General features: G+C 51.4%; 1 protein-coding gene across 4 annotated transcripts in view; it reads right to left on the bottom strand.

Annotated features, from left to right (window-relative positions):
* The window catches only part of LINGO1 (leucine rich repeat and Ig domain containing 1), a 152648-nt gene that overhangs the window by 106353 nt on the left and 20124 nt on the right, over positions 1-26171 (bottom strand). Inside the window, exon 1 of one of the 4 annotated variants that reach the window (XM_050309235.1) lies at positions 18916-19011. The exons of 2 other annotated variants lie outside the window; for them this stretch is intronic. The gene's annotated coding sequence lies outside the window, so the exon portion shown is untranslated. Of the gene's footprint in view, positions 1-18797; positions 18815-18915; positions 19012-26171 lie in introns of those variants that run through there. One more of the 4 variants, XM_050309234.1, reaches the window with a different exon arrangement.

The following is a 26171-nucleotide window of genomic DNA, read 5'->3' on the forward strand; positions in this document are numbered from 1 at the left end:
AATTCACCGCCCATTAACTTCCCACAAACCCTCTGCTCCACAGCCTATCTTCCTCTGCTGCGTCCCCTTGCTCCTCCTCCTCCTCCTCCTCCCAGGCTAATGGTCTTTTTGGATGTGAAGACAAACTGTGTAGGTACCCTTGGCTGTGCTTAGGAGCCCTTCTATGGCGGTGCCTTTGGGAAGGTCTGACAGAAGACATCCCTGGCACCCCTTGGGCACCCTCCTGGCACCCATGGGCGATGGGACTGCCCCACACAGCACAGCTCACTGCCAAACGCTCTCCTGCTCTCGTGGATTGAATGTCAGACTCTGAACATTAACTTTTACGACGTAATATATCCAGCACCAACCCACATGGCCAAGACACACCCCAAAGCTATCACCACATCTGGATGCGAATGATTGTTTAAACACCCCACACAGTCCTGTGCATGCGGGATAGATTTACTGTCACTTCTTGTAAAATTAGGAAGGGATAAAACCAAACAGCTGAGCAGCAATGTCTGCTGGGCAGAGCGGGAATAGCACCAGCTGGCTCAAGGGCTTCAGCTAAAAAGGGAGCTCCAGAGTAAACACCAGCAAAGCTCACCATGAGGCATCTTTGCTTACAGCTCCTGCATGAAGAGTGGATTTGACCTGTAAGCCCTCCTGACCCACAGAAGCCCGGCAGAGCATCAGCTGGGTTTGCATCAGCACTTTCTGCAAGCAGCCACATTTCAGTGGTCCTTCACTGCAGGGCAGAAGGGGCAGGCAGCTCCCCTGGGAGATTCAGTGAAGTTCCTCAAATCAAGAAGAGATGAAAAGCACTGACAATGAAGCTCAGCCTGGGCTGAGGCTTCACTGCCTGCCACGCAGGCATTCAGTGGCCATCTGCAATACAGAGGCAACAGCAACCCTGCCCAGAAGCAGCTTCAGATCATTCCATGCCCACTCGTTCCCCTCGACCCAAGCTGTCCCCTCCCCACCTTGTTTCCCTGGGAGCTCCATCCATGGGCTCACAGCACTGGCTTTGCAGAGGAGATAGTTCACCTCTTCAGCAGAGAGCAGGCATTTTTACCTGACAAACTGAGCTCAGCCCAAACCTGAGCTTTCCACCAGAAAATGTTTGCACAAGAAATTTGCATCCAGTCCTTTCCACCAAGAGGCACAGCTTCTTACATGAGCTAGGGGTTCAGAATACAGAGCATTCCCAAGGCAGCAGATAAATGCTGAACCAGAGTTAGTGCCTGGAGGCTGAATCTAGACAAACTCAGATTAAAATAAGGCCCAGTTGTGACAGTCACAAGGACTGTTGCAGCCACTGAGTTAGGAGCAGGAGGAATACTCAGTTTTCAGCTATCTCAAGGGGAAGAGAGGCTGTTTCTTCAAAGGAGGTGCCATAAGGATGTACACAAGCAATATTCAAGAGTTATAAGTGGAGTCCAACAGTGGAGGGGCTGGTTTCCACCAGTGCTACAGAGCTGTAACGTGATGCTCTGGGATGGCACCAGCCTTTGCTCCACCCAGCAGATCACATCCCTCTCTGGCAGTGCTGAGAGGGGATGTGATGGGAAGATGGGAAAGAAAAAGCCTTCCTAAGCCCACCTAACCCGCCTATGAGAGCTCATAGCATGATCACATCAGTAACCATAACCCCTGAAGCACCTCCCAGCCCTCACAAAATTCTCCTTCATTGCGGCTCCCACCTTTTATCTTTAAAAACCACAACAGGCGAGCTTAAAAAAAAACATGACAAATAATCCAAGGAAAAGAATACAACAGCCTTTGAAACCCCATCCTACAGTTGAAAGGGAGGGATGGAGGCAAGGCAAGAAAGACAGTGTAAAGCCTCATTACCATCAGAAATCCTCTCTTCCTGCCCTTACCTCCCCGCTCATTTCCATATCACAGGGGACACAATATCTTTCTTCTCTTGAAAAACATCCCATTTTTGCAGAGACCGGCTGTCCCTACTCCCAGCACTGGCTTATGGAACTGGGGAACAAAAGCAGGCTCACACCTGCCCTGACAGGCAGTGCCTGTGTGTGAGTCTCCAGGCCCTTTTCAGCCTCTCGGGAGCAGTTTTTACCATTATTATTATTAGTCTACTTTATCTTTTTTTTTTTTTTCTTAGCTTCAAGATCCTTTAGTCAGTCAAATTATACTCAGAGTAGCAGAAGTAGCAGAAAATAAAGCATTATAAGGGGTTCAGGAAGTTATTTTCATCTCAAGGAGCACGTAAGAAAGGTTGACGAGTCCTTATTCTGCTTTTTCTGGATAATCTGTAGGTTCCTAGATGATATGGGGAAAAAATTAAATGCACCGAAAGAAATTACAGGAAGAAGTAAAACTCAGATCTCTGCATAAATTGAAGTAATGTGCAGCTTGGCTGACAGAGCAAGGCACTGGAGGGTGAAATGTCAACGCCAGGAAGGAAAGGGGTGGCCCCAGCATCCAGACAGGGCTGGGCAAAGGGTGCTGGGTGCAGGGCAGAAGGGTCACTCAGGCCTCTCCAGCAGGTCTTTCCTCCTGCTAAGTGGACCTGTCACATCTCTCCAGTCCAGGGCATCCCTGAGCAAAGCAGCTCAGCAAAGGGGAAGCAAAGCAGCTCAGACATCAGTCAGCATCCTGCACACTGCCCCAGACTGCTGGGTTTGTCTGGGTGCTCCGATAAAAGCTAAAAGCATCAAGTCAGGCGCAGCAAAATCCTTCTACCAAGGCTTCAGGCTCTCGCATTTACACACACAGTGTGGGGCCCTGGGAGCTCCCAGCATCCACCCAGCAAGCATGGGTGGGAGCAGAGCCAGGGTGCTGAGGAAGGGGCCAGGACCACAGGGCGATGCACAGGGGGAGAGCAGATGAGGAACCATCTTCCCCTGCCACTGGCATGGGGGGATTAGAGATGGGTGCAGACAGTACTCAATTGCCAAGGGAAGCTGGTTACCAGCTGCGGGTAAGCACAAGGCAGTGGGGTTCTGAGTAGCACAAAAAAGGTGCACAAAGGCATTTGCAGCGTGGGACAGCCTTTCTCCCAGCAGCTGTGCTGAGAGCGAGGGAATGGGATCCCCACTCTCCACAGCGAGGGCATGGGGGTCCGAGGCAGCCCCCTCCCGGTGTGGCAGGGCAGCCAGCCCGATGCCTCTCCAGCTGTTCGGCGGCTGAGCCACGTGGTGCCGAGGCGGTGCTGTCACCGGTGATTGATGGCACGGTTCAGGAGGAAATAAATTCCCAGGCTTTCGCGGGAGGTGAACTGGGGGGTGTATCCATCTTCAAGATGCTTAATGAATGTGCCACAGCCCGCGGAGTGGCAGCAGATACATCTCTGCAGCCAGCACTCCCCACGCTGTTCCTAGCGAGGTTCAGGCACAATTTAACAGCTTCTTATTGATTTTATTTGTTTCCCAGGCCCTGGCAGTGTCTAGATTGCCCCAGTCCAACAGGAGCCCCACGGTCACAGCGGGGACCCACACTTGATTTTCCCGTCCTGCTCCTCATCCCTGGAAGGCGCAATGCAACATTACCAGCCCCAGAGCAACCCTGGGGACAAAACCTGATGTTTGGCCAGGAAAGACTCAGTTTTAGGCTCTTTGAAACATATTAAGGCTCACATGAGCTTCAGCTCCAAGGAAAACCATGATACAGTATTACTAGAGCGTGGTGAGCACTGGCACAGCACTGGGGGAAATGCTGCCCCACACTGCCCTGGCACCAGGCTTGGGGTTGCACCTTTGGAACTCAAAGCAAAATAAGGACCTTGTCAAAGACACCCTTGCAAGATGGACTTTGGAAAGTCCTAGCTTTTATGTAGCATAGCAGACCTTAATTTTCAAGGCAAGAAAAATGGCAATCAGCAGTTCTGGCATGTGGCGTGGCTTTGTTTTTCCCTCTTTCCCTTAGGGGATTAAAAAAAGGCAAAAGAAAGAGAAGCAGCAAAGAACAGCAGAGACCCAGCTGACCTTTCTGGCTAAGAGACCTTGTCTGAATCACTGGATGGTAACAATGAATGAAATGCCAGTGCCCTGCCTTATAAATACCAGCTTCCTCTTGGGGTGAAATGCCAGCTTTCGAACATGGAAAAGCTGCAAAGAAAATGTCACCCTCGCCAAAGTGTGAAATGCCAGCCTGCTGCAAGATCCTGGCCTCATGCACAGAGAGATGGGCAGGCTAATACCTGCTATAGGGTCCCAAACCTCCTCCCATTGGGGGTCTTCTCCAAGGCTCCATAGCATGAAGGGGACAGGAGTTCAGTGTGGGACACCCAGAGCATCAGTCCTCCAGCACTACCTTCAGAAGTACAGCAGTGAGCTACCCAGAAAAGCTTCCTTGGGGATTTTTTTTCTTCCCTTTTCCAGTGGCTATGAGTTGGTGTGGCCAGCGAGACACACAAATCATGTTTAAAGAATGGTTCAGACAAGCCAAAACAGTTATTTCCAGTTTTCCCAGTGAAATGAAAAAACAATTGAGCATAAGGAGATTTTGCCATCTAAAAACTTAATCACAACCCAAACTCCTAGTTCCCAGTGAGCACTGTTGTTGCTGGGTTTAATCCTATTTATTAAACACAGGAAACCATCCAACATACTGCCCACGTGTGAAGAAATGCTTCCCGTGAAGCTGGTGATATTTGTAACATCTCCCATACCCTTCCCAGGGCCAAGTTTGGCTTAATCCAAAGCCATGTTCTCCTTACTTTTCCCTCCACTTGGCATCCTCCTACCCCAGATTCCTGGTACCAAAGCCCCATCACCAAACCTGTGCCAGGTCAGGGCAGCACAGCAGAAGGGACAACGTGGGGACCCTAAGGCCATCACTGGGAACTGTAGGGCTGCAGAAAGGTAACTAAACCTTCCTACCTGATAAAATTATGTCGGGAAATGAATGAAGTTGCTTTTTGTCATCTGGGAATTGGAGCTGTTCTCTTTCCCCACACCCACGCTTTTTTCTTTTTTTTTTTTTTTTTCCCGTAAATGTGTGAAATAATTTTACCACCCTTTTTCTTTTTTTTCTTTCGGTTACTCCTTCTCCCCTCAGATCTCGCCCTTCCTAGCATTTGAAAATAGCTCATGAAAAGGAGGAGGAAGGAGGAGAATGAAAGGAAGTGTGTGGGGATGCAAGATGGAAGGGAAGGGAAAAATACACGAAGAGTGAAAAATACATGTTTTTCAAAGCAAATCAGAATGGCTGCTTCAACTCCAGCACCTATCCTGTGAAAAGGCTACTAATCTGGCAAGTTTTTCAAGACCATTTGCATCCTGTCATTTGTTAGGCAACACCCAGGAAGAAAGTGGCACAGCACGCCTGCCTGCACCAGCCTGTACCTCATAGGCAGGCAGCTGTCCCAGCCAGGTGCTGGACTGCAGCAAGAAAACACGACCTTCCAGGGACCCACATATCATTTATGGTTAGAGCTGCTCAGGAACCTTCTAGATGGATATTTTTCCTTGCAAAAAGACTTACAGCTGGAACTGAAATGGTTGGGAAAGCCACCTCAGGTTTGATAACCTGCTGGTAGAGCAGCAGCATGGCTCCAAGTTACCGCTCAGCAAGGGAAGGGTCTCAGCCGCCTCGGAGGGGCTGGGGGCTGAAGGGTTTCTTCCTCCAGCTGGCACCAGGCTGGTAACCAGGCTGATCCCAGCTTGCCAGCAAGGCAAGCCATTAGCACTGGAGTAGCTCCAGGGGTGGGTTTGTGCCCGACCCCTCTCCCTGCCTGCCAAGTGGGCGATCTCCGCAGGAAATGGTTTTAATGCATCAGCCTCCATGTGCATCACGTCCAGGGCTTTCCCCCAAGTGCTTCTCTGTAATGGATTTAATCCTTGACCCGGAGTGATGCTGCCCTCACAGAGGGCAGCACAGGGAATCAGAATTCTGGTTCCTCCACAGCTTTCCTGCAAGGGAAAGGCAGCCAAGGGTGGGCAGCCCCAGCAGCATCACATCCCTAATGCAAATCTTCTCTAGCCTTGGCAGTGGTGGGGCTGCTGGCACAGGAGGATGGATGCTTAGTGGTAGAGGAGGCACCCAGTGCAATCTTCCCCTCCCACATCCCTCACCTCCATTTGGTATCTCCTCTTTCCCTGCATGGCACCTTCCCTCCACCTGCTCCTGTCCTCTGGGCAGTGTTTCTGGCACCAAAGGGACGTTGTCCAGGCTTTTTCTTTTAAAAAACCCTTACAACCTAATTCACTGCAAAGCAACCACTTCATGTCTGACATGGAGGGGATTTGGGAATTTATGTTAGCAGCAGCACAGAGGGAAATCCGTGGCTGGAGCAGCAGCGGGAATGCTGGCAGCCGCAGGCATTGCCAGCACGGCTGCTGTCAGAGCCCTGGGGAGCCACCCCCCAAGCAGCACAGCTCTGCAGGGATGCACAGACACAGTGCCAACTCCAAAGGATGCTTCCCATCCCAATCAGGAGCATGGCAAGCACTCCTCGCCTTGACAGCATCAGAAGCCAAGAAGGGAACTACTCCTCATCCTGTGCCACACCTACACCAGGAAAGCTTGGCTTGGGGTGAGCCTCAGAGGAGTGGCAACACATCAGGGAGAGCCTGGCTGCCCTGGGCCAGGTTCAGGCCAAGCAAAAGCATCCCCACACCTGCCATGAGTGAAGGCAGGAGTCTCCCTCAGTAGCTCCGAGGGTAAAGGAGTTCACCAAGCCTGATAGGCAGTGATGCCCCAACCCAAGTCTGCAGGAGCCGAACAGGACCACCTTGAGATGGCAGTGGGACACTGAACATCGCTCCAGCTGAACACCCAAGCCCAGCAATCTGCTTCTTTCCTTAGGAGATGTCACCCTGCAATGCTCTCTCTTCCCACCCTCCCACAAGGACACTCATTTTTTCCAGCTGAGCTGAGGAACAAAAAAATCATCACCCACTCCCAGTAGGTGGGTTGTCAGCGGCCAAGGAAAAGATGCACTGTGTTTGGCGATGGTCCACGGAGATAACTCAACAAAGACAGATGATAGGCAGTGAAGCCACCCTTTCCTATAATATCACTGCGTGGTACACGGATCACTCTTGCTCCAGAGATCTCATGAACTTCCTAATACCCCTGTTTCCAGCACACAGTGATGCTGCTTGCAAAGCTAATCATTTTCTAGGGTGTCTTCATTAGCCTTTAAACACTCTGCTTCTGGCCTCCTGCATTCCCACCAAGGGCCCTGGGCCACATCCTGCTCTCGTGTACAGCAGTGTAAATGTGTGCATTCACACCTGAAATCACGTTATGGATGTTACACCAGTGTACAAACGTGCTCTCAGATGCTCACAGGCACATTGCTCCCTTCACCTCCAAGGTGACAACAAGCCTGCAAGACCCCCACCCCACCTCATCCATGTAACCTGGGTCTGACACAGTTCCTCCTGCACAACCCCACTTTTTAGCTCCAGTAGTCTGCATAAATCCCTCCTCTCCTGAGCTCAACACGAGGCATTTCAACTACTGAGTCTCAAAATCAGATGCAGCACCTTTTAACCACATGTCCCTTCATGCCATGAACCAAGAGGCAAACACTGAAATACACCTTAATCCTCGCTTGCAGAAGAGCCTCTTTCCAGAGCAGCAAAATTATTTTGTTATAGGAGAAGTCCAACCAGGAGCAACGCTGAAAGCCCTCACAAGCCATGTGCAAATAACCACATGTTAACAGCCAGTCAGATGGCGGAGCAGGTCACAGCAACACAGGCTTCAACCAAAAACACCAGCTCTGCCCAAGGCACGGCCAGCACTGGGCTTTCCACATGTCCAGAGCCCCCCCCCCCATCCTTCTTCCTGCTTCCCAGAACCTGCCAGTGCAGTCCCTTCATGTTTTACCCTGCTGTGGGGCTCTGCAGCTCTCCCCTAGTCCAGCCCTGAGAGTCCCCACTCCTCTGCACACATGTGAGAGCATCAAAAACATTCTCGGGTTTCAACACAGAGTCCCACTTGGCCAAACCAGATTTTTCCCAAGAAATGATGTTTTCATGGACGTTTTCCAGCCAGCTAGAAAGGCTCACAGTGCCTGCCAGCACTTGCACTGTTTGGGTTCCCCTGGGTTCCGGACTAGACCTGGCACAGGCATAAAGCAGCATCTACCCTGCCTGGGAGGTGACAGGCTGCAAAGCTGGCAGCTCAGCCTTACAAAGCCAGGCCAGACATGGGGTTTCCATACTCCATAGCTCCCAGCCCTTCCACATCTCTCACTTGGGATGTAAGGTGGCAGGGAAGCGCAACAGCCCGGGATGGGCCCAGCTCTCCCACTGCCACCAGGTTTGGATGCAGGGCTGATTAGAGGGATTCAAAACCAGCTCAGCAGCAAGCAGTGGGAGGGATGTGCTGGCAGGGGCCAGGCTCACTGGACTGCAGGATGCCATGAGGGGATCTTGAAAGTAAAGAAAGATCTGAGCGGGCATTGCCGCCTGGCTCTGTCTCTAACGAGGGACAGAAACAACCCACAGTCAGCAAAGAGCTTCCAGATGAAAGCAGCTCCATTCCCGGGATCTTGTTATTATTTCACAGATGTTTCTCACATACCTATTCTTTATTGTTATTTTTGTAAGGTCACTCATTGCTCTGGATAAATGGGGCCTCTGAGATGGCAGGAAAGGCAAGACAGCTCCTGGGGGCTGGCCATGGCACTGGCAGGGCCAGCACTGCCCAAACACGCAAACTTCACCTCTGAGGATGCTAAAATGTACCAAGCAGCAGGCTTTGGCAGCAAATACCCTGCACAGGACCTCAGCCCAAGTAACCAACCCCTTCTGCTCCTCACCAGCAGGATGGGCTTTTCAATGGCTGGTTTCTCTGGGAATTGCTGAAAAATCCCAGTGTGAAAAGCACTAGCAAAGAGCAAACTGCTGTGACCCAGCCTTTACCTCTGCCTCCAGGCAGGATTGCCATAAGACAATCTGAAATCCAGGCTGAGGAGATCCTGCCTCGTCTGCCCCAAATCTGGCAAGGGAAAAAAAAAATCCTCCCTTCTTGAAAAGCTAAAGCTACTAAATGGCAGCCAGCCACAGATCTGTCTGTCTTTGCAAAGCCCTGAGTGGGATGGACTCAGCCAGGATCACTGGGCAAAGGGACCCTGCAGGGATGGGTTGTCCTCCTGCTCTAAGCTGGGCACCCAGCCTTGTCCTTGGCCACTCCCAAACCCTTACTGAGCTTTTGCAGGGTTAGCACAACAGCTGAGTGGTAAGAGAAGACTAAAAGAGGGAAAGGGAAAGGATTAAAAATAGATTCCAGTTTTGTTTCAAATATTGTAAAATAAAAGGTCCTGCAGCAACCGTTGCGGAACCAAAAAGCACACCCGCATCTCGGGCCACAAGACAGCTCAACGGCAGATGTATTTTTCATTAAAAGACTATTTAATATTGCAGGTTCCTGCTGAAGACCTGCTTTCTTGACTATGGCTGATTGCCAGGGAACAACTTCTTTCCCCTCCCTCGCCTGGTGGAGCAGGGCTTTGCTCCCACAGCCCCAAGCACCCCCTTCTGCACAGTGTCCCTGCCTTGATGTCTCCAGGAGCATCTCTGTCCCCCACCAGCATCGCCCTGCACACACTCAGCACTGGTGAGAAAGCCCCCCATCCAGACAAGGTGAGCAGTATGGTGCCATCAACCTGGCAAGTGAATGTAAACAAGAAACAAACTATCAGGCATTAATAAAAAAAAATAAAAATTAAGGGCAAGAACGGTCTCGACTGCACAAGCCCAATGGCTGGCAGTAAAGGGAACTCATTTCCCCCTAATGAGAGACAACTACACTTTGGTAACTCAAACTTTTGCATTTATCACCTTTGCACCACCTCTGTCTGCCTCATCACTGTTAGGCCATCATAATGCATGAAAAACAGTCATTTATAGCCCAGCATCTCACTCAGTAAAGGCACATGGTGCTGTGGGAAAGGATTTACCCCAACACAGCTCCCAGCACAATAAGGCTAATTTAGACATGCTGTTGAGCCAAACACTCCTTTCTCCTCTCTCCTCCTTTTATTTTATTTTAAGGCTTTAAGGTGTGGTGCTCAGCAATTGGAAATGACAGGTGTCTGCAGGCAGAATATCAAGTGAAATCTTCTTTGCTCCTGCCTGCTTCTCTGCCCGTGGTGCTCCCCTTGGGTACCCACCCCAGGACCTGGCATCTAGTGGGGCTGAACTGGAGCACCTGGTCCTGCCAGCACCTGCTCGTGGCATTTTTGGGCTTCAAAAAGCAGCACAGGAGCCACCGACAGGGGGGGACATCTCAGCAGCAGGGGCTCAGAGCACGCAATAGCCTCTCTCAGTCCCCTTCATGTTGGCTTTGGTGTCCCCTATGTTTCCCCAACACGCTGTATTTGATTGGAATCGTATGCAAAGAGCTGGCTCTGCCTCCCACGCAGCTGTTGACTGTGCAGCAGGGCTCTGTTTGTTCGAGATTTGCTTTGCAAGAGGGGAGGAGGGAGCAGCAGGCAGCACTGCGAGGAGGTACGTTGCGGGATCCTGCCGTTTTTAAAAATTAAAGGAATTGCAATGAATTAATTCTTAATTAATTAACAGAGACTTCAAGACTGAGAGATGCAGGATGCAGAGGAGAAGAAAAAAAAGGCAAAAATCCCTGGTCGCTGGACACATTTCTTCTGGTAGAAAAGCTTTTTAGGAGATTAAAAAATGCACGTTGAGACGATTTTGCAGGAGGCAGGCAAAGCTGGCTGGAGCCCAAGTGGTGCTACCCCCATGGGTGCTGCCATGGGTGCAGCCCCCAGCCTGCCTGCTCCTGGTCCTCCAGCCCAGGGCCCAGCCCATCCCTCGCAGAGGGACACTGCCTGCAATCAAAGGAGTGGCGCCGGAGACAGCCGCCCACAAAAGTCCCCGGGGCTTGCCGGCTTGCTGGAAGAGGAAATATCAAACCTGTCTGGAAATCAAACAGCAGAGTCGGAACAGAGGGAAGAAAAGCAACACAGGACACTAAACCTAAGCTGACACCCTTTGTAATTGAAAACACCCAATGTGGAGAATCATCGCTCGGGGGACAACATGCTCTCGCAGTGGCACGCAATGGAAATCCAAAGTGACTCCAAGCCTGGAGCAGCTTCCCCAGACACCGCTGGCCATCAGAGAGGGCCCGAGAGGATGACTGCCACTGCTCTCAGCTGCAGGATTCTGGCAACAAGCTCTGAGGCATGCAGATGTAGTGTGTGATTAAAATCCTGTTTGCTGGGGACATGAAGGACATCGAGCTCATGCCAGGGGGATGGGAGCCCATGGGCTCTCCCACCACCAGCAGCAGCGAGGCAAACATCTCCCTGGGGAATAAGAGCCTGACCACTGGAAGAAATCTCCCCTACGGTTACCAAAAAAGCCCTGATGGAGACCAAACCTCATGTGTCAGCCTTACAATGCTGTCCTCTCTGCCACCCAGCTGGCAGCAATGAGCAACCACCCAGGGAACCTCCTGGTTAGCCCAGAGCACCCACCAGCTATGCACAGAGGAAAGCCAGACAGAAACCCAAGGGTGCACATTCCATGGCTCACTATCACCTCATTTGAAAGTGTTATATTTTATCCTGAACTTTAATAAAAGCCATATGAAAAAAAAATAATAATAATAGGTGTTCAAATCGGAAACGGGATGCCATTTCTCTGCTCATCGCTGCAGTGATCTCTTGCTGATCTCAAAGCTGAAGCCATACTTTAAAAATATTCACATCTGCCAGGCACTGTGGGAGCAAGACCTCTGGCAATTCACCATAAAAATTCATACAGGAACTGCAAAGCACAGGTAACAGAATGCATTTGCAGTCTTTGCAATCCAACTGGGAAGGCCAAGGCAGGTAGAAACAGAAAGTGAGGAAGGAGGGAACTGGGCAGATGCTGGATGCTCACATCCCCAGAGACTCCCCTGCCCCAGTCTGGGGCCACTACTTCTGGAGCTGAGCAATGTGGCATCCCTGGAACACACAGGGCACCAACAGAGACCTCCCAAAGGCTTCCCAAGCCCGCAAAGGAAAAGGACGGGAGCTTTTCCACGTGACATGAGATTTTCCACCCTGACCTGCTCACAGCACGCACCTGGAGGGTTTGCTGCCAGGCTCGGCCCAAGCACAAAGAGATGGCTGCAGGGGAGGCATTCTCAGCCACCGTCCCCAAGCCACCACTGCTGTTCTGGAGCCACCACCACAGCTCCATCCCCGCGCATCCACAGCCACCACTGCAGCGTGGGCGAGGACGGGAGACGCACTGCGGGCGGGCAGCCATGGGAGCTGGCGCTTCATCCTCCCTACCCAGCTCCGTCCCAAGCAAGACAGTGGAATTAAGCGCAAGTTATAATTAAGACTGGATGTTTGAAGAGAAACATAATCTCCGTTCCGTGGGATTCGCCGGCACAACAGTAATTAACGTCTCATTAACATTCGCCTAATTAAGCAGTTTATGAAAGTGGATAGATTTGCATACTGCTCCACTTCAGCTTCTGTGCATCCAGCTACATCCAGGCACCAGAGTTAACCCTTCCAGGGCATTCCCAACCAAATTCCCAGACTCTCCCTGTGAGGACAAGAGCTGCTGTGGCTGCACATCTCACTGCACAGTGCTACCCAAAACTGGATAAAACATCTTTCCATTGCCTCTCTTCTAGCCAAACATCTCCTCTCCATTACCTCTTTTCCAGAGAAACCCATCCTAAGCCTTTCCAATTTTCCCCATTGGTTTTCTGTTTTTAAAACCCTCAGCTGGTTTCAGTGCTTTCCCCCAGATTCTCGACACATTCATGAGGAAGCAAAAAAAGATCTGTAAGAGTTTCTGAAGATGGGGAGAAATGTCTCCTAAAACATCTTGTGCTATACTCATTCCCAAATGTTCTTCAATGTTTAAAAACAATGACTTCAAGATTAAAGAGACACTCCAAATTCTGAACATCAGTTTAAAAGCAGGATGCAACAGGATGTCTCAGCAGCTTCCAAAAGGTTTTTGCCATAGGGACTATGTTCCCTCTCTTTTAGAGTCTTCCCCTTGCTGGAAAGAAAGGCAAACCAGAAAACAGTGACAACATTCAGCTGATGCCCTGTCCTTCTTGGGGACAGCAGGACACCCACTCCCAGATGGATCTGGGAGCAGCCCATCGAATAAGATGCATCACACATGCATCCCCTTCATGATAAGTCACTTCAAGTGCTGGACATAACGTTTTCTGCTGCTCATACCGGCTTTCTCTTCTGGTGTTGGATTAGTAAAGCTGCTGCATCCATCACACACTTAAAAAGACCACGTGCAAACCCGCCTCCCCCCAGGGCATCTCCTGAGGGGGAAAAATGAGCTCTCTAGTTAGTGGTTAGCTTGGAGATGAGATGCAACTTTGCAGCAAATACAGTGGGAGAGAAAAATTCATGACACAGCCTTTCATTGAAAATCAATAAAGCCCAGACCTGCCTGTGATGTACACACTCAATTTTTTTCCCTGCTTGGCTCACTGCGTCTTCACCACCAGCCCTCTTGGATCAGACCAGGTCCTTGCTGGAGGACACAGTGTCCCTGCCCACCTCTACAGTCTGGGTCGTGGTCCTGATGCCACCAGAGCCATGTTAGCATAGGGTTGTCACCTCCCTGAGCCTGGCAGTCCCAGGCCCTGACTGCAGCAAGCCATGCTCCTGTTTGTGTGATCCAGTCCCACAGCATCCCTCCCCACAGCGTGGCCAGGAGCAGAAGCCCAGGCACATTCTGTGGCAAAGGCCATTCCAAAGTTTCCTTCCATCTCACAACAGGTTCCTACAGCTACAGCAAAGTGCTGCGCCAGGGCAATGCTCCAGATTCGCAATTGGAACATCTCCGTCTTGGAAGAACATCTTAATTTTCCCCTGTCCCCAGCAGCCAAGAAACCTTCCTGGAAGTGGTGATAACCTGAGCCATCCTCCTGAGCCAAGCTGGAACATCCTCCAGCCCCACCTGAGCCCTACCCACAGGATCCCCATTATTCATTTTGTCCTGTCCCCCCTTTCTCTCTGAAGGAGGCTTTGAGAGCACTGTGAGGCACACAAACCCCCTCAGATTTAGATGTTAAACTCTGCCTTTAACCATTTTTTCTTCCTCCCCAAATCTCCCTGACGATGCAGAAAACACTCCCAGAAGGAGGGGCGTGCTCTCCCTGAGCTTTGCCCACCCCCAGCTAATGTGAGACCCCAAAATTCTGGGGAGATGGAGAAGAGGCTGCTCCTTCTGATGCTCGAGTTGCATCTTCGGGCATCCCTCCTGCATCCAAATCTGTACCTGAGCCAAGAGGCCGGCTGAGGGATGCAGGCAGGATGCACACAGGGGAGATGCAGCACAGCATCCCCTCCCACTCTGTCCTCCCTCCAGCTCTGCATGGATCCCACACTGCCACCCTCACCCAGAGCCACCACCGGACAGAGGCAAAGAGCCCAGGCACAAGGGAGAGGGGCCGATGCCACCCCAGCCCCGCCGGTGGCTCCCTTTGGCACGGGGCTGGCTGCGCCTGGCTGTGAGCAGAGCAGCTGAGGGGGTGCCTGGGGAGAGGTGGGTGCCCCGCTGTGCTGGGGGCTCGTGCCAGGCTCTGCAGCACAGCCTGACCTACTTTCTCCAAGCAGCACAGTCACACCAGCCGCAGCGGCAGCACAGGGCTTCTTCTCTCCTCTACCACACACAGACGCCTTCTCACAAACCGGCAGTGGGATCGTGGCAGGGTCCACTCTGTACCACCATCTCACAGCACCGGCTGTCCTCTCCCTCACCTCCAGCCTGTCGTGCTGCCTTTGAATGGGTGCCCTCCTTTCACTACCCTTCCCTGAAAAATTCACGGCACATCTCAGGCAAGAGGAGGATTTATTGATTGTCTTATCTGTGTCTAATCCCAGCCGGAGCGCCGCGATAAACGAAGATGGCTAAATAAAATGCCTTCCTGCAAGGTCTCTGTGTCGAAAGCGCCTCGTTGCCAGCGGGGTGCAAAGTGGGGAACAGCCCCTCAGAGCCCCCAGACCCACCTGTGCAGGGAAGAGCAGCCCACAATGGCAAAGGCCATGAAAGAAAGGGTACTGTTCTGTGCTGTGAACACCCATCTGAAGCTCAGGGCAGGGGTGGGGGACAAACCAAACCCCAACCACTCCATCTAAATCAATGGTAAGGAGTTTAAATGCTGTTTCACTGCAGTTCAAGGAGCCCTAATTCCAGGCATGACCTGAATCTCTTTAAAAGGAGAAGGGAGGGGAGGAAGGCAGGCAAGGAGGAGAGGAAAGCCAGAAATGCCAGGGATGCTAATTTGTCCCTGTTTCCTCTCTGTAGAACAGCATCTGGGACAAAAAGCGCCTGCTGAAGAGCAGGGACCCCCACAGAGCAGAGATCCAGAGGTGCATGCTCGCAGCAATCCCTGTTACCCAGCCTGAACTGGAAATGCTCGATGCAAGAGTGGGCAGGATGACAGATGCTGCTGTCTTTGCAGGAAGAACCTGGGGTGCAACAGGCCCCCTCCTCGGCACCAACAAGCCAGCCCACCCCATCATGAGGAGGGAGCAGGGGGCTCAGACCAGGCGCAGCGTGGTCGTATCCAGGTCAGCTGGTGAGCCTGCTAGAAAGCATGGGTTTGAGCTATTAAAAGCACGAGCAAGATGCTGGGGAGCATCCTAGAGCGGCAAGGAAGAGGTTGGGATGGCCCTGCCCTCTAAGTGAGCAGTGCCGGGGTGGCGATGGGCTGCACAGGATCACAGTGGCCACACGGGACTGTGAGCAAGCACCCTTCTCCCTGGGATTTCCAAAGTAATGATCCGTGAGACAGCACTGACTAAGAGTTACTGCTGGTTTTCCAAAGGGAGATGGGGTGTGGAGGAAGGGGGACTGAGGTTGCCAAGGCAGGGCTGGCAGCCAGAGAGATGCAGTATGGCCCCTGCAGCCCTGACCGAGGAGGTGGAGGAGGAGGAGGAATCACCATCTCCTGCACCCTGCTGGTCTGTGGTACCAAGTGGCAGTGCTCCTTCAGCAGGGAGGTGCCAGCCTGGGACCCTACTCTACATGGAAGTAGACGTCCTGGGTGCACTGGAACAGGGACAAGCCCATCAGCCTGACAATCCTGTCAGATCTGTCAGTTCTATTCCCATATAAGGCACATGCACGTGACCAAGAACCTTTCCCCTAGCTCAGCACAGCCCCAAACTGACTACAGCCAATAGAAAGAGGCAGGGTTACACTGGGCTTTGATCCCAAGCTGTTCCCACCCTGCAGCCCTCCTGCCAGCCTGTGTCATGATGTCCCCCCCATTCTCCCAAGGAGAACCAGAAATATGCCTGCAAGTCCTCCTTGGAGGCCTGAGCTTTGCCAGGCCCCGTGCCAAGCACCACAGAGCAGAGAATTAATGGGTGATGAGGGGGAAAAGCCTGGGATGCCTGTTCCCCACTCCCCCGTGCCCCCTGATGGGACCTGTGCGGGCGGCAGTCACTGCAGCCCTCCCCCTCAGCCCCGATTTCGGTAGAGCCTGGCAGGGTGCACAGGGAGCTGTCAGGCCACTTCATGACTCATACAGTCATTTTTCCCTTTAAGCCAGAAAAAGAAAAGAAATTAGGAAAAAAAAAAAAAAAAAAAAAAAGAAAACCGGCAAACATTTGAAAAAGTGGAGATAAACAGAGGAGAGAGGAGATGGAGGCAGCTAATGAGGTCCCTGGCCCCAGTGCGAGGTGCAAGGAGAGCACAGATGCTTCTTGGCCGGCAGCGATCCCACCCGTCAGACCCAAGAAGCACACGAGGGACAGCACTGCCCAGCAAAGCCCTGGCCCCCCCGGCGGGGACCTGCGGGGAAGCTGCAGGGGGCTGTCCCCAGCGTGGCAGAGCAGCCAGCCTTGTGGCCAGCACCCCCGGCAGCCCTAAGGCAGCGTCTGTACCGCCACGGTAGCCCAGGGATGGCAGGATATCCTGGCTCCTCCGTGGAAATCTCACCGAGCAGACTGGGATCACTCCCAGATTTATTTTTCTCCCCCTGTTCTATGAAACACCCATGAAATGAGGAATGCTCATCTGCGAGGAAGCCAGAACCACCAGCCTGATGCCATGCAGCCCCCTAGTTTTCCCACGGCTTAGCCAGCCCCTGCCCTAAGGACTGAAAAAGAAAAAGAGCCAAAAAAAACTTGATTCTTTTAGTTAAAACCAAATGTGTCACCTCAGTAACAAATTGGCCTGCCTGCCTGGCAGAAATAGCTCTGTTAAAATATACATCCATATTATTCTTTTTGAGTTGCCTTTCCCAAATGAGTTCAAGAATGGGGAGATTTTAAAGTCCCTGTGGACAGTGAGTCTTTCTGCTCCTTTCCCTGCACCCAGCAAGGTAATTATCTGTAAGGAGCCAGGCTGTGCCATGGCTAGTTACATCGCTAATTAGCAGAAACCCCCGGGGTCCATCCCCATCCCTCTCTGCCTTCCTCCTCCCCCTCCTCCTCCTCGCCCCGGGGCACACAGCAGAGCATCTTGTGTTTAGCACCACAGCTAGGAGGGCCTTGTTCTCCTCCCTTGGGTGCCAGAGGTGCAAAGGTAGCCCTGCCCACCCAAGGGACAAGGGACAGAAGGACCCCAGAAACTTCTCCATTGCCAAGAGGATGCTCCTTGCTATGAGGCTACTGGGTGGACGAGGACACAGTGGAGAGCACTACTTCTGCTGGTACCAAGAGACTTACAAAGTGCATAATTTAGAGTCTACTTCAGCATCTTCTGGAAGGATGCCTAGGAAGTAGAGGCATCTTTGGGAAATCTTCTCTTCCCAAAATGAAACGAAAAAAGCTCTGAGCTTGGAGACATTTAGCTCTCCACAGCCGGACTTGTCTACTTTTTCCTCCTCACGAGTTTCCCAGTCGCCAAAAGTCACATTTAAATAAACCACCAGCTTTGTTAGAGCAGAAGGTACAGCGCAAGATGCCCAGTGCCAGGGTGACTGTGTGCTGAGCAGCACGGGAGGCAGCCACAGCGGAGCGCTGGGACGATGCCCCTCTGGCACGTGACACGTCGGGAGGAGCATCCCCCAGTGCCTGGCCCAGTGAGAGGGGAGGGAGCCATCAGAGCCCAGACACCCTACAAGGATGGCTTCAGGCTGCCAGGATGTCATGCCAGCACCCTCCTCACCAGCAGCTCTCAGTGCAGATGGGCACGTTCCCCATCCTTGTATCGCAGAGCACAGACCGACTCCGTAATCTGAGGGATGCAGAAGGCAGCTCAGGCTCTCCAGATTTACACTCATTCCTTCCTGATGCTCCAGTGCAAGACCTCCAAGGGCCCATATCATCAGGAGCAGAGACCTTGGATATCAAGGGAGCAGCAACAGCAAGAGTTGGGGCTACTTTCAGCATGTAAGCTGGGCACCCAGCACCGAAACCTCCCAACCTTCACAGCCTGAAGCTACTTATCCAAAGCTACACCAGGACTCAGAAATGAACGCCGGATCATCACTCCAGAGGATCTAAGATTTCGCTGGACTGTACACATAGGCTGTCCTCCACCCTCCCAAGGGAGCCCAGGGTAGGGCTAAAATATCCTTCAGCCATCCAGTGCAAGCCCAGGGCTTGCACGTTCCCAGCATCAATCCCTGTCCCCTGCCTGCTTGTTTCAGCTTCCCCAGGAGCTGCAGAAGGGCATGAGGCTGGTCCTGCATTCCAGGGCTACCCCAGAGAAAGAAATCAGTGGGGCACTTCCTGCTATTAATGGGCAGGATCCCAGGCAGCCCCTGGAAACACCAAAGGTAGGATGAGCACACTCCCATCACCATAAGGAAGACAGCTCTATCCCCCCACTAACCCCCATCTTACTGCATGGCTCTGGGGCCCCCAAACGTTGGGTGATCCTCAGAGGCTGCCCCACCCCAGATGGACAGGAGGAACAGGCACTCACCCGGGCACCATTCCTGGGTAACTCAAGCTCCTCTTCCCATTCCCCCCACTCAACCAAGAGCGAGATCAGCCTGCAAGCAGCCGCAAGGCAAGTCAGCACCACGAGGCTCCACGCTCACCTGTGCTCTGCCCCTCCAGAGAGCGGCCTGGAGCTGCTCAGCCTTTGCAACAAACTCCCTTCTGCAGCAAGACATCAGCCTTTGAGTGCTGCCTGCCCCTTCCACGCGCTGGCTGCTCTGCCTGCCTTGGGGATTTTTTTCCTTCTTTCTCCCCCCCCCACCCTAGAGCGTTTTGAACGTGCAGATGCCCCAGCTTCTTAAAATTCAGCCTGGGGGCGTGGGAAGTGTTTTGGAACATGCCCAAGCTGTCTGCTCCGTGCGTGCGCGCTGCTAAAAACGATCCACCTACTGCCCCCATCTCCTGCACCACTTGTCAGTGCTGCCGTGCCTTTCCAAAGATAAGCAAGCTTACACACGCAGCCGGGGAGCAAAGCCCCGGGAGCAATCCCGTTGGGGCGGGGTGGGGGAACTTCTCAGCTCAAGCACCATGCAAACTTTTCGTGTAGCAGCTGAGAAGGAGCACGATGCCAGGCTGGATGGGGCCCTGAGCAACCTAGTCCAGTGGAAGGTGTCCCTGTCCATCGTAGGGTGAGTGAAAAGAGATGGTCTTTAAGGTCCTTCCAACACAAACCATTCCATGTTTCTGTGATGGACAGCCCTGGGAACAATGCCTTTGAGCCAGTGCTGCCTCCATTACCTCCTCATTACAGCGAGGATGGAGCATCACTGCTGTCCCAGGGAGAAAATACGAATAAAACCAATTTACTTGCTATCAAAGGATGCAGCCCCCTTCATTACAATGGGGGTGTCATAGCAATGGGCTGAGCTATGAACACGTGTTTAGGGTAACCAGCTCGGCAGCCTGCCCAACAGCTGAGCGTCCATGTGGTAGCACAGTCCAAGGGAGCACAGTAACACATCTCTTCCCAAGTAGTTCCCAAGGGCTTCACCAACAAATAATCAAGCCACAGAGATTTGACAAATTAACCTGTAAAACACTGCTGGCAAAGCCCAGCTTGTCTAAGACACTAGCAAGCAGTTCTCAGTGGGGCACCCAACCAAGGTAGCAGACCAACATACACCAGTTCAGAATCTGGCTCCAGAAGCAATGTTTAAAGAAAAAAAAAAAAGGTGTATAAACCACTGATTGAGATCTGGTCAGGAGAGACGGGCTAAGCCCTCCTGCCACATGCATGGTGTACGATGAAGGCTCCACGTCCCCGGGGGACAAGGACAGCAGGGCCAGCTCCAGCCCAACAGCCTGGCTCTGGATTCAAACACAAGCTGCTCAGAATTAGTGACAAGGTTGCTTTTCCTTTTGCTTTTAAATCCCTCTGGCAATCTGGCCTTCAAGTGCTCATCAATCCATTCAGGGCCACCTCCCCCCCCCACCCTCCACCACATCACTTCTCTGCAAATTTGAGTGAAATTGATATTTTCCTATCAGAAACATGAAATTTCAAACACACAGAACACTGGATTTGAAAGCTGCCTTTTTTTGGGAAGGTGCCTGTCTCTTTGTTCACAAAAGGACTCATTTTTCCTGGAAAAGGGCCCAGATTTTGAGTGAAAGATCAATAACATGCAGAAAACTGTTCCTTTTATTTAATTTTGCCATGATACCAGAAAGAAAAGAAAGAATTCAAGGCCGAGACTGAATGACTTCAAAATATTTTGCATTTGTTTACCCCAGTGCGATGCTGGAGCATCTATTCAAAAGAGCTCAATGGGAAGGATACAGTCTTTGGGGCTCCCTTAGAGCATCACTTTATCACCTGCTATATCCCACTGGGGACAGCATCCCCAGCACCACTCCAGCCCATACCCAGTCCTTTTTTGGAGGAATCATTAGGGATTGAACTTCTGCATCCTTTGCCCTGCCTTGTCCAAGGAGCTCCCTCACCAAAATGTTCAAGGATGACCCTCTGCCCACAATAATTACGGGGAAGAGTGAATCAAACCTTTATTGCAATTACATCCTGGGTGGGGAGAACAGAGGGGGAAAAAAAAATCCACCATGAAGACACAGCATTCAAGATGCATGCAACAGTCATGACATGCTGCATCCTCCCCGATCCATATGGGGGAAAACTAACACTTTGGCAAATTTATGAAGATGTGTGAAAGTGATTACATTCCTGAAAATATCTCAAGTGGAACGGCCTACCTGGCATATTTTGTTAGTCATGAAACACGCTCCTTCCACCGACTGTAGTTTGTGGCTTCCCATCTGTTTAAATATTTTAAATACTGAAACTTTCTTTTTTTTTTTTTTTTTTTCAAGCTGAAATAGCATACCAGCAGCATAGTGCTGACTCAGGGGCACGGGACGAGGACATGCTTGCCACTAGCAAAGGGACACAGAGGATGCCACACCACAAGGGCAAGAGAGCAGAGGATTCACCACAGGGAAGAAAAGTCCTACCCCTGGCTAAGAAACACAAGAGGTCAACTTGTGTTCGTTAATTAACTGAACTAATTGAATTAGTGTCCAGAAAGGGAGCACCAAGTACAAACCAAAAGGATATTTTGGGTCAAGCGGGGACATGAAAGGGACAAGATTAATGGAAAGAAATGGCTCTGGTTGGCCATTTTCTTTTGATTTGGCCAAAAATAAAAGGCAACAATTGTAAAGCTTACAAGTCGCCGCTGCCAAGCCCAGATTTTAGCAAGGTAGGGTTATGGGCACTTGTTCCAGGGCAGTCACCACCCTGATCCTGGCAATTCCTGCATTTGTGGGGAGTGATGCCCCTTTTGTCCTGGGGGAGCTGGGGGGAAGATTCCAAGGCACCAGGGCTCACTAAATGTGGAGATACCATTGGCAACCTTCCAGAGGGACCCAGGGCTGCTTCCCCCCTGCCCTTTTCCTGCTCTTTAGTTAATTTTAAAGCCCTGGCTGGAATTTCTCAGGCTGCAGTGACTGGAAGAGGGGTGGGTATGCAGAGGGATGCAGGCAGAGCTCAAGCACTGGCAGTAGGTGCAAAGAAAAGCCAGCTAAGACTCATAAACTCAAAGGAGATGGCCAAGGGGGAGCCGTGGCAGCAGAGACACTTCCCCCCAAAACAGCTGTGTGCAAGCCCATTCCCAACAGGGAGGTGCCCTTAGATGTGCTTGAGGAAAGCAAGGCCCTGGCACAGGTTGCCCAGAGAAGCTATGGATACCCTATCCCTGGAAGTGTTCAAGCCAGGTTGGATGGAGCTCTGAGCAGCCTGGTCTAGTGGAAGGTATCCCAACCAAAGGCAGACTAGATGAGATCTGAGGTCCCTTCCAACCCAAACTATTCCTGTAGTTCCATGGTCATGGGCACAGGCTTAAGCTCTGCCAGGGGAGGTTTAGGTTGGATATTAGAAAGAAGTTCTTTACAGAGAGAGTGATCAGGCATTGGAATGGCCTGCCCAGAGAGGTGGTGGATTCAATGTCCCTGGAGGTTTTTAAGATGAGCCTGGATGTGGCACTGACTGCCATGATCTAGTGATCACAGTGGGGGATCAAGGGTTGGACTTGATGATCTCGGAGGTCTCTTCCAACCCAGTTAATTCTATGATTCTATGATCATGATGTAGGATTACAGCATCCTGTACCCTGAGGAAACTCGGGATATTGACACCAACCAAAGATTTACCCATAAAGGGATTGTTTTGAGTCATCGAAGCATCTGCTGGTTGCATGAGGAAACGCCAGTTGTGTCCCTCAAAGCAACAGCCTGTGGTGCTGAGGGTGTAACTGCAGCACAATTACTCTTTGCCTGATTATGGAGAGCGATCAAAGCACACGGGAGCATCTCGGCCGAATGGCTCCTCCCCAGGGCGCGTGGGCTGTGCTGCAGAAACCCCAGCTCTACATACACATAAAGTGGAGCAGAGACCAGTGGAACATGATGAACGTTTTCCCAAATGGCAGTGAAAAGCTGAATATTAGGTGATGTACAGCAGATTTCCTCTGAGTGAAAATCTCTCCTACCGTGGTGGTGGGTTTTCACAGCTCATTTGGCTTTTCATTTGCTGAACGGCTTTGTGCTGTTTTTCCCTTGCAGAACGAGGCCTCATCATTTGTGTTTTCTAACAGGGTTTTTTTTTTCTCCCTCTTAGGAGAAAACCATCTCTGCTTCTGCTCTCCATGAGCCTAATTCCAATCTCCAGCTGGTGTACAAGAGTTTTGGAGTTACTCTCACTTTTCAGGGGGATAAATCACCTCGGAGGGCAGGGGCTTTTGTTCAAGGTCCAGGACCTGGAGGAGGAGTTTCCCCTTCCAAATGCAGATAGTTCCTGAGAGAAATAATCCCACTGGAAATAATCCAGTGCAAAGAGGGTTTATTGCATCTTTTTAGAGGCTCTTTCTTACTGACAATTGATGAGTTCAGAGCTACCAATATCCATTATAGGTTTTATTTTACTTCTTGTTAGAAAATAAAAAGGCACTGCCTGAGAAGAGTAAAATCAGCCACAGAGACTGAAGACTGACAAGAGCTGCCTAGCAGACAGTGAGTGAAAATGCTCTGACAAGATGAAATGTTTTTTCTTTCATTGAAATCACTCCCTTTCCGAATGACTAATATGCAGCTATCGCACCATGGATATTTCCAGAGTGATGAGATGTTTTTAAAATATCTCACTGTGCCTCAAAATATCTCACTCTGGCTCAATAGATCATCCAAAACACCACCCACAGAAATCATAAATAAATAGATACTACAGTGCTGTAAAAGAGCAGACTGGCCAGGGCCAGGGCAGCATCCTTCATCGGCGAGTCAACGAGGCCACTGAACCCCTCCCCTTGGCACGTGGCTCCTGCAGCCAGGCTTTTTGGAGGTGGAGACACCAAGTCCTTGTAACCGGAGCTGGACACCTCCTACTCTCCCAGCATCTTTGTAAAGCCATCCTGTACAGCTCCTTGATGACACAGATCTCCTCTTGAATGAGCAAACTGGATATAAGAGGTACACTGGATTCTGTGGTACCAGCAACCACCCGCACTCACCAGCACAGTGGCCACCAAGAAGACCCATGGGGCACCCCTGGAAATCCACATGCCCCCTTGGGCACCCCCTTGCCTACACAACAGCTTCAAACCTCAATAGCAGCAACGAGAAACATTCCGTCCTACCTCCTGCCCCTAAACACATCGCTCCCTATTGGCAAGCCAAGAGGGTGGGGAAAGGGACACCCACACCCTGGGAACAGCTGGTTCAACCCCTCACCCTGGGCAGCAGGGCCTAGTCTGGAATGCAGCACCCACTCCAGAGCCAGGAGGCTCCTGCTCTCATGACAAAGACCCCAAGGGATTTCGATGGAGCAGTTGCAACACTGCCCCCACCAGGCAGCTGACTTTTTACACATTTCAATGCACTTGCTCCAGGCTCAAAGAGAAAAACAAGCAGAAAAATGGCTAGGAGAAATCACAGAGCACATCTGACTTGTCTTGCATGTGCCCTAACCACTCTGTATGGGGAGAGGACTCATGCCAGAGGCACATGCATTTCTCCTCCCTGCAGGGAAGAGACCACTCCCATCTCAGGTTTGGATCTCAGTACAGGGACAACTCTGTTTGGTAGAGTTGGTAACACAAGTAAAAATCCCACAGAGTCAGAGTGCAGACATATTTTAAAAGTTCCCAGAATCCTGGTACCCAAGCTTAGATCCAGCCCAAAGAGCTGTGACATCCAAAATCTCAGCCTAGCCCAGCCCCAGCTCACCCTGCAGGAGCTAAGTCTTCTTTTTCTCTTCCCTAGGAATCAGGCAACACTCTTTGTTTTGCTGATTGAAGGGAAAAAGAGCAAATCATTTTGAGGAACTGAAAATGGGTTCCTTTGCTTTTCTCAGCAAGATGAAAAAATGGTTCAGATCACCCAGGCTGTGCTGTTCCCAAGTTGTTTCCTCTTTAGAGGCATTTACTGAAGTGCATTTTGAAACTTTGGGAGATGAAGCAGCTTTTCAGAACAGGAGTCAAAATATATCCTTTGGAAACCACAGACAAGTTGATGCTTGTCATCTTTTTTTCCGAAAGCTACTTGTCCAGCACAGCAGGAACTGGTGGGTTCCCAAGGTTCAGGGAAGGAAAACACCTTGCCATAGAAATTCAATCCTACTAATGAGGGGCACGGGGAACCCAGCAGCAGGATGCTGCAGCAATGGGCCATCGACACCAAACACCCTTCGCAAAGCCCTGCCAGCTCTAGTCCTTCCTGGCAACCTCTGCTTGGCTTTTCCTTACAATTTCCCTTCTTCTCCCTGGGAACAGGCAGCACTGAGGGGCTGGAGGAGATGACAGATATGCTGCAAAGGCAGAGGGGAGAAAGACAAGGCCCTGCATTTCCAATGAAGATAGCTGCAACATCTGTCCTCAGCCACAAATGTATTCACCCACACAGACACACTCATCAGATGAGGTTCTAAAATATTTACTGCCCAAATATCAATCCTCATAAAGCGAGGCAGCCATTTGGGCTCGGGGAGGGGGAAGGAGATGGGGCAGGTTGTCAATAATGTCATAACCACGGGCAATTTTATGTATCTCTGGAAATGGCCGAGGAACACGCAGTTTGACAGATGTGCAAACGGGTAATGCAGGCTTCCTAGTTATGGGCATGAGGATGTCAAGAGGAATAGATGAGCAGTAATTCAAAGTTATATTGGGCTTAGAGAAGTACATGGGCATCGTAATGAATGCGGGACTGGCACCAGGGTGGAGGGAGGGCTGAGGGAGGGTGAGGAGGAAGCGGCACGCGGGCCCGGGAATGCAGTCCCTGTGGTGCTGTGGGGACAGGGGATCAGGCTGATATTTGGTGGGCAGAGGCACACTGCCATGGGGTGTTACTGCAACAAGGGATGTGTCGGCCTGCCTGTTGCTTCCTGATGCTGGACCAACCTCCAGGCCATTTCTTCCTCCTCCCCAGCTACATTTGTACACAAGCCTCTCCCGCCATTGTGCCACCTTTCCTTTCCCTTGCTGTGAAATTCAAAGTTTTGGCCAAATACTTGCATTTTTCACCAAGAACAGTCAAAAAACCCTCATCAAGAAACCAAATTAAGCTTCAAGTTTAGTCTCAGCAGAGCTACAGCTTTTTCTTGCTTTCATCATCAAACTAAAAAACAACCCTAATGCCACGGCAAGGGCCACCACCGCCCCCAGTGCTGCCTCCCAGGCACTGCTCACACCTATGACTAGTGCCTCGCCCGGCATTTCCCCATCCCACCTCGGCTGTTTTTAAAAAGCAGGATCACGCAGACGCACGCTACACCTCCATCCGCACGCTGCCACCTCCATCCGCACGCTGCCGCCCCAGAGCCGTGAATGCCAGCCGCACACGGACCACGCGG

The sequence above is a fragment of the Myiozetetes cayanensis genome, unplaced genomic scaffold, assembly GCF_022539395.1.
Source record: "Myiozetetes cayanensis isolate MyiCay16 unplaced genomic scaffold, myiCay2020 scf14, whole genome shotgun sequence".
Lineage (NCBI taxonomy): Eukaryota > Metazoa > Chordata > Aves > Passeriformes > Tyrannidae > Myiozetetes > Myiozetetes cayanensis.